The sequence below is a fragment of the Mesitornis unicolor genome, unplaced genomic scaffold (genome assembly GCF_000695765.1).
Source record: "Mesitornis unicolor isolate BGI_N332 unplaced genomic scaffold, ASM69576v1 scaffold1521, whole genome shotgun sequence".
NCBI lineage: Eukaryota > Metazoa > Chordata > Aves > Mesitornithiformes > Mesitornithidae > Mesitornis > Mesitornis unicolor.
This window is the reverse complement of record NW_010163076.1, coordinates 10,587-19,665: the sequence shown is the minus strand read 5'-3', so window position 1 is coordinate 19,665 and position 9,079 is coordinate 10,587. Positions and strand designations below refer to the sequence as shown.

Below are 9,079 nucleotides of genomic sequence, written 5' to 3'. Positions count from 1 at the left end.
GGGAGTGGAGCATCTCCTGCTGAGGAGCGGCTGAGGGAGCTGGGGCTCTGGAGCTTGGAGCAGAGGAGACTGAGGGGTGCCCTCATTCCTGGGGATCCATTGGGAAAGGGCAGTGTCAGGAGGAAGGAGCCAGGCTCTGCTCTGGGATGGCCAATGCCAGCACAAGGGGCAATGGTCCCAAGCTGGAGCACAGGAGGTTCAAGCTGAAGATGAGGCCAAACTTTGTCAGTGTGAGGGTTATGGAGCATGGCCCAGGCTGCCCAGAGAGGTTGTGGAGTCTCCTTGTGTGGAGACACCCAAAGCCCTGGCCGTGTTCCTGTGTGACTGCTCTGGTGATCCTGCTGTGGCAGGGGTTGCACTGGGGGAGCTTTCCAGGTCCACTCCAAGTCCTGACATTCTGTGATTTTCTGAATCACCAGTGTTACAGACCCCCACAACTGCAGGGAATTTGTTGACTGTAATTCCCAACTGATCACTGAAATTGGATCTCCATACACAGGTCCTAGATAAGTCTTGCCATCAGCTTTGATATTTTCATGTGAATACACCCTGGTATTCTAGCATGGAAAACACTTGGGTTCCAGACACTGTACACCAAGAAATTCCAATTTTGCTTTCCCCTTGGATATCATCATCTCAGTTCCCAATCTCTGTTTTTATTACTTATCCCAAACTATTTATAAAATACTTCCTCTTCACAGGAAGCAAGAGGGCTCTTGTTGAACATCTGGACCTCGCAGGATTATTCTCATTCTTCACTGCATTCTCATCTTTACACCGTGGTTAAAAAGCCTTCTTTGCTCTAGTTTTATATTTTCTGCACATGGGAATCTGCCAAAACAAATAGGTCTCCTTTTTTGGAGATTAAAAACATAGTCTAACATTGGGTCATAGTTCTACCCTGTAAATTATACTTTTCTTTGTATTTATTCTTAATGAACTGTTTGAGATGTCATCTATACAGAGCTTTTTCTCCTTCATTAGAAAAGAAAAGATGTTTCATGCAACATGAGTATGTAAAACCATTTCACTCAAACCACTTTCATATCCTTTAGCTCCCCTGTCCAGTGAACCTTTTGAACAAGTCATCTTATTTTTCCAAGTTCATATATAGCAAAAGACTTTTTGGTTTCTCACATCTTCTCCTAGTTCAGTATTAAATAGTGACAAACATAGGTAGGATGCATCCATCACGGACAAGGCCCATGCTGCACAAACCCGGCTTACAAGTCTTTTTACAAAAAAAAAGCGTTAGTAAGTCTTTTAAAAGGAGGGGGGAAAAGCAATTTATATTCTCATGACCTCTTTTGACTTCATTTTCAAGTCATTCCTGACAGTTATTCTTATTATTCGTACAGCTTTCCAAATTACAGTTGGAAAGTAAAATCTACCAATTGTCGTCATCTGCAAGTCGGTCTAATTGCTCCAAATTCCTTTTTGAGCCACATCCAACAAATCACTTTGTTAACTTTAAGTGTGTGCAGTGCCCTGGTGCAATAAGCACAGCTTTTCTCATGCTCAGCTTTAATAAGCACCTCTGAGACTTCACGGAGGACTTCAGCACAACTGGGGCTGGTTGATGTTGGTCAGCCCACTGGTCTGATACAACAGTGCTTCTCCGTACAGATCCAGCCTCACTGTAACAACTTATTGGGTGACAAACAGTAAAATTCAAGTAACTTTTAAATATACTTTGTGTAGATTATTTCTTTCCAAGCGAGTTTTCACATTTCAGAGCAACAGCACACAGGTCCAGCCTGTTTTAGTGACACAAGTCAACCGGATCGTGTTTATGGTCATGGGTCCATCCTCCCTGACCTCCAACCATCAGCGCTTTTGCAGCTCCTCCTGTGCATTCCCTTCCCATCCACACTTACTGCCACAATATCCTGCCTTCAGCTCCTCCTCCATCGCTACTATTCCATCCCAGGCTCTTTTATTCTCTCCTGTATCATACTTCCTCCTTTCACATCAATCTTTTCCATGCTACCAGCTCACAAAAAGCAGTAATTTCCCCACACCGCGGGTACTCCGTGTTTTGGCCCTTGCACTGCCACCTCCTGGACACGGAGAAATGAAAGCACCAGTTACGAGACCCTGGGAAGCAGGTTAGGACCCCAAGGATATCAAATTATGTCGTTTAAGATCCTTCTCTTCCAAACCCTTGTTCATGAAAGCCACAGTCACCGCCCATCAATCAGCCTGATATTTGTAGGCTTCAAGTTTTCACGTTCACACAAGAGGCTTTGGCAACCCACAGCAGCCCAGAAACACCCACCTACAAGAGAGCACCAGGGAGATGGGTCAGGACACATCCAGCCCTGCTTCAATGAAAACAGCATCACACCTGACAAAGCAATGTGAGAGCTCTGATCAGAGTCAAAAGTAGTAAAAAGGCATTTTCTTCTCTTCAACACAAGCGTAGCTTCCACCAGCAGCATCAACGGGGGGCAGGGCTATCCCATGCAGGGGTGCGGTGCCGCTGCCCACCCCGTGCACAGACACCTCAGCTTCCCACTGAAAAGACAAACAGCTCAGAGGTCCTTGTGCCAAAAACCGCCTCCTCACCCTCTCCTTACACAACATCCACCCCGCCACACAAACCCAACAGCTCACCCAAAGGCGCTGGGGAAGGACCATCACAAGGCAGCGGGAAACACAAGGGACAGGGACGAAACACAAACACACCATGCAAGGAAATATGGAGCATCCATGGAGGCACGGGAAGAAGAAACATCAACACTGACATCTGCTGATAGTTTCAGAGGCTCAAGGAAAGGGACAGGCTCGAGGCAGATGCACAGGTACCACACGGCACAGCTGTACCTCGGTGGGCAACATTTGGGTTATCACAGGAGTGTTTTTGCTAGGCTAGGACAGGGGATGCTGCTGCTGCTGCAACTGAAGACAGCGATGTAACATAATGTTACATGAAGGACAACCAAACACTACACAGAACAACCTTTTCCTGGTTTAGACAAGTTGCTGCCAGAGCCTCCTTCAGCTCATTTGCACCTGAAGCAGCAAACAGACCATGCTGATCTCAAAGGTGTTTCTTCCAGCCATCGGTTTTGGAAGAATCTGAAACATTAACTTGTTTGTATCAGAAAAGGACAAAGGAGGAGACGCTGCTGGAAGCAACGAATGAGTGGGAAGAGGAACCAGACAAGCTGCAAATCGATGCTATTTGTGGGAGCAGTGCCAGCGGATGAATGCGGTACACCATGTACTCTTGAAAGTTGTTCTAACAACCACCTTCTGCAATCCTTCCTGTGCCAAGTTCACCCCGTGACTGAGGGCATCCAGCACGGAAAGAAGAATCCAAACCTCCCTCATTTTTTAATATATATATATAAACACACATATGTACGTGTACATAGATATATATAACTTAGATATACATACACATGTAAGTCTTATTTTGTACATCTAGATGTAACAGGATATATAAAATATACCTAAAAATTAAGTAAGACTGGGCTTGCTACCTTTTGCAATTAAGGCAGTGGGAGTCACGCTACTGGTTCTCCCAAAAGGGCTGAGCCTGCATTTTGCAGTGCAATGCCAGTCCTGCTGCAGCAGCGAACGTCATTCACGGACAGCAAAGGGAAAGATTATAGCTGGGGAAGGAACTGATCCCAGTCCTACCTCGTGTATTTAAGTTCCACTCCTATATACGTGTGGCTATAGAAAAGATGGGAAGTTGCATGCATGGTTTGCTCCCCTAATCCAAAATTACAGTCAAAACAAAACCAGAAAACAGTATCAAAAGTTGTCTGAAGCAGACACACACACACACAAAACTCAGTCCATCGAATTTATCCAGGTTGTTTAAAGAGTACCTGCAAGTGCAACGCCACTGACAAGCACACAGCACACTCCTTTTACAGTGAAATGATGCTTGAACTTCAGCAACGGAAGAAGAGGTAACAGAACGTGATGAACTGCTCAAACACCTTCCAAGAAAGGAGAGATCTGATGGTCTTTGACTCAGCTTCACATCACATCACCGTCAAACCTGGCTGGAGCTTTAGCAACATCCTTCCCCATCCTTCCCTGCTGGACTCCAAGCATCATCATCATGATGAGGACAAGTCTCATACTTCTCTCTTACTCAATGGCTCTTAATTAATGATGCTTGCAAAAAAATTAAGTTATAATCATGGAAAAAACCAGTCTCTTGCTAACAACTTGCACACTTTGCAAAGGCTAACAGGATTGCGACATTAACTCTTGCCATCCACAAGCCACCCAATTCAATGCAGCATTGCTCAAAATGGGAGAAAGGAGCAGAAGGCAAGGGAGGTGGAAGACTCCTGAAGGGGGATGAGAAGCTGTGTCAAGAGCCGGTAAACAGCTGGACACCAGCAATGATGTCACAAGGAAGTTGAGCCGGAAGCAGGAGGGAGACACAAAATAGCTTGAGGAATGACAGTTTGATGCATGAAATCACCTATCTGAAACCAGCAGGTCTCAAGTATTATCACTGTCTGTCATCAAAGATCCAAATACTTTCTGAAAAGAATTTGGCTGAGGAGATAAAGCTGTCTGCAGTTTTATCTGTGGCAGCTACAGAGCCAAATGACTTACACACAAAGCACTAATGCCAGACAATTTAACACCAGATCCTGTCAAAACTGTGCAGGTGGTTTTCCAGCCAGCGACAAGCCCACTAAACCGTATCAGAGCATCATTTCAGTTATGAACGGTCTCCAACTTTCACCAGCTGTTAGAAGATCAAGATAAAAGGAAAATTGTTGTAGAGAAAAGGAAAATTGTTGTAGAGAAAAGGAAAATTGTTGTAGAGAAAAGGAAAATTGTTGTAGAGAAAAGCACTGCAAAAATAGTACTCAGCAGCTCACACCGTCAGTGAAGATGCTCGTAGGAAACCGGGGTTCGTATGGCTCAGATTAGAAACTTCAATCCAAGAACACCCTCAAGACAGGTTTGGAAATCAGGACACGGAGCTTCTAATTTCAGTCTGACACCCATTCAGCTGTGCAAATGTGAACTCATTTCTCAGAGCTTCCTCTGTCTCGCTTCGCTGCTGGTAAATGGTGCAGCGTTTGCTGTTGGGTGCTTTGGGTTTGGTTTGGTCGGGTTTGGTTTGTTTGGGGTTTTTGTTTTGTTGGTTTTAGTTGGTTGGGGTTTTTTTTTTAAATAAAATTTCACACCTAAGATGCTGCTAGGCAAGTAATAATTTTTAGTAGTGTATTACCAAGACAGACGGTGGAAGGGATGGAAAGCAAACACCTCCTTTCAGAAGCACAACTCCCAGCACAGTTCTTGGACCTCATCCGCCTCCAATTTCCACAGATACGGGCTGCGCACAGAGCGTGCCTGAGGCGCCGCTAACCTGAGTTAACCCAAAAGATGGTTTGAGCAGCTTAAAGCTTTAGCAAATGAAGTAGTCATGGTCTGAAGAAAATACCTGCAAGTAATAGGCAAAAAAAACCACTTAAAAATGACAAAGTCAACCATCCTCGACAGAGCAGGACTTGCCCAGCATCAGCACGGTCGTGAGGGTACGATGGCATCCAGCCCTGGTGAAAGATGGAGGCGCATGACAGCATTAATGCTGATAAAGAACAAAAGCCTGACAAATGTAATCCCGATCCTGGTGTGTTTCCTTTCAGGATTACTCGGCAATTAAAGATTTCTAACAGCTAGTGTTATGTTTCAGAAGGACAATGCTCCAAATCCCTAAGGGAATCGTAAGCCATTCACAGATTCTTCTTGGTTTTCAACTGCTTAGAGAGAAAAAAGCCACTCACATTCAACTGTACTGATGAGATGAACAGCTTAACATCTAAAAATACTTAAAATACCTATTATTTCTAGAATGTAAAGCATGATTTCTTCTACAGCAGAACTGGCAGATGAGGATTCTTTCTCTGCTATTTATCACATCTGCTGCCTTGCATTAAAAGAAAGTCTTAGCACACAATGCCTTTCTGCCCTTGTTTTACTATTTTTCTACTCCAAAATGAGTGGCTATAATCCTACTAACAAGAAGGGGCATTCTGGGTGTTAAAGAGAAGCCAAGAGGATCTTGAATTAACCAAAGCAATGCTGCAACGCTCCCACTCAGCAGGGCATTTCTGAAAGCCAGCTGGTTCGCTGGTAAGACCCTGCAGCCAACAGTTTGAGGCAGGTGGCTCCCAGTAAGTCCAGCTATAAACTACGTGAAGCCTCAGCTTTTAAAAATATTGCACACTCAACAGCTGTCACCGAGGCCCCTAAGAACAGCCTGGCATTTTGTCATCTTCCCAACACCGCAGCCATTCCTCAGGAACCCAATTAAGACAAAGTGCTCACTTGCATAAAAAGCTACTTGCATAGAAGGTTCAATCTCCTCCAGACATTTGACAAAACCAGGCAGTATACAAATAACTTTTCCCAGCAGGAGACTATCCTACAAGATGGCTCTGTTGTTTTCCTTTCTCCTCACCCACCAGTGTCCTTCCAACAACGCAGAAAGCAAAGCACATCCATCTCAACAGATCCTTGGAGTTGTGATCCTGTAACCCATCTGGGACAGCCTATTCTGTAGGCTGTAAAAAGAAAATACTGAATAATGCCTCAGTCTCATCAGCAGTGGTAGGGACAACGCTAAATGTCAAAGCCTGGGCCAGTTTGCCCAATATAATAGGGATACATACAATAGGCATAACAAAGAAATGAATCCTCTTTCTCAGATAACAATGTGTTAATGATCAAGATAATGAGTGTAAAAACTACAATTGGCAGCAGTTAACCAAGACCAGAAGTACAGCAGCTAAATCATGAAAAGAATAGGAGACTATTATAAGAGTTTTAAACAACTTAGTGAAGAACAAACCTTTCACTCGATCAACACACAGTGGGCTTTTCTGATTTCCTCTGGGGTCACCTGGGCACGGTAGAAAGGACACTAGAAGAGTTACCCTTTAGCTCATGTAATGGCATCACAAAATTAACGTTTCTACATTTCTCCACAAGTTTCCATCTTCCTGCACCAATGGCACCACTGAATTAGCAGATCCTCCCCAAAAAGGGTCAAATCATAGCCTCTGGGCAACAGGACTTCTGTATTTGAGGTGGTCAACTGTATCTCAGATGTGGGGGAATTATCTAACAGATTCATCATTGTCCTTCAAAAGCTACCTGGAAACCTTCGATCAAGTTTTGACTTGGTCTGACCAGATACAGCAACCAGAGTTGCCTATCAATAGGGTCAGCAGCAGCCCCCAGAAAGGCTCTCAGGGAGCAGGGATCGTTCCCCCCTGCCATAAGCATCCTCAGCAGCTCTTCAAGTAACTACCCAGGGAAGGCAAACTTTAGTTTCCAGTCTGTTGTTCTCCCCCTGAATTGACAGACCTCAGAAACAGATGCCATTGAGTCAGTGGAAGGAACAAAACAGTTTGAGCCACAAGTTGAGCCTTGGGAGCGCACGCACACGCTTGAAAACCAACATCTTGTCTGAAATCCTTCATTTTTCAGCGCTTGTCTTCCGAAAGCGGAAATGGCAGCTATTCATCTGTGTATGACACACAGCAGTTTTAAGGTTCTGAAATCAAGGCAGTAAACAAAATTACATCGACCACAAGAACTGCATTTTGTTAGTGCCCACAGTTCCAAATGACAAGGGGAGATCTTGAAAGGGTTTCAGGGAGGAACATGCCACCAGTTGACCAAAATACCAGTTACCAACTGCTAATCTCATTCTCTTCAAACACCTAGAACCCTCCAATTAATTTACTTTCAGGAGAAAAAAAAACCCAACCCTACAGCAGACTTTTAAGGGTTTATAACAGATCCTGCAGAAGGGGATAAACAAATCTTTTTAAAAGGAAAAATGTCGTTTTACTAATGCCCTCTGCAAAGAACGGCTACATTAATCTTGGCAATCTTTACAAATCCTCCCCCATGTTTTCCAAAGGCAGCCAGAGCATTGAGATTCACCCAACAAATGGCAGCGTGAGTCAGTGGGGCCTGGGTGCTGCGGGTAGGAAGGAGTAGATGACGTCCACGGAGTCACAAAAGTCTTCAAAATTATTCATGTCATAACACGGATCCACAAGAGTGGCTTATGGCTTAGACAGAAACCATATGGGCATTTCTGTAGCCGTGCCCAGGGGCTCATTAGCAAACATGGCACTGCTACAGCAAACATGTCCCAGTCCATCCACCGAATCAACCTCCCTCTCTCCTCACCAGAGAACCAGTTGAACCAGTATGAAACGTTATGTCAAAAATGAGCACCAGTGGCCATACAGGGAGGTAGTTCAGACCATACACTCCACTGTCACTCAAAACCGCTTTCAGAAAGCAGAAGAGCGGCTCTGCTGTTTTAACCTGGGAGCTGCAGATCACTGCTGGAGAAAGCAGGCAGGGAAACGAGCAGGAGGATGCTTGTACGTGTCAAACCTGACAAACCCCTATTCACACACTCAAAGGCCTCATCCCAGCACGATTAGTCACCAGAGATCACAGCTTTTGCTCCTGTCAAACCATGTCATTTTACCTTTAGTGAGTTATCCTGAGGAGGTAGCCCAGAAAAGAAAAACAAAGAAAGTTTGTGAGCGTGCCCAGCAGAACAGACCTGCTCCTCCAAACACAGACCCAAGCCAACACAGCTCTTCAGCCAGAAGCAGCGCTGATCCTGGGAGGATATCCCTAAATACTGACCACGTGTAACTCAACGAATATGGTGCAGCCACCAGTCCAGACCACCTTTGTCTTCTGCTGGGAGCATCACCAGAATTGCCTCTTACAGGCTACTGCAGACACTTCTGAATGATACACAATTTATTTTAAAAGGTACTGGACAAGAGAAAGTGAGCTGTGAACGCACACTGGAAAGGTCCAGAGACTTCACCCTCTTTACAAGATTTACATCTCTCAAGAAACACTACTCAGATGTTAGGTCAGTTCCCACACTCACACAGTACACAAAACGTCTGCCACGACCACTTCCCAGTACAGGTGGGTCACAGACCAGTATCTGCCATCAGGGACAACTGGGCCTCGCCAGCTGATGTTGTATTCCTGCCCCAGCTGCACAGACAGAGTCCTCCACTACAGACATGGCCAGTGA

General features: G+C 45.0%; 1 protein-coding gene across 1 annotated transcript in view; it reads right to left on the bottom strand.

The window, feature by feature from the left end:
- Positions 1–9,079, bottom strand: part of LOC104547942 (patatin-like phospholipase domain-containing protein 7) — a gene marked incomplete at its 5' end in the record, with an annotated part of 45,400 nt that overhangs the window by 27,748 nt on the left and 8,573 nt on the right. The gene's annotated exons all lie outside the window — the stretch shown is intronic.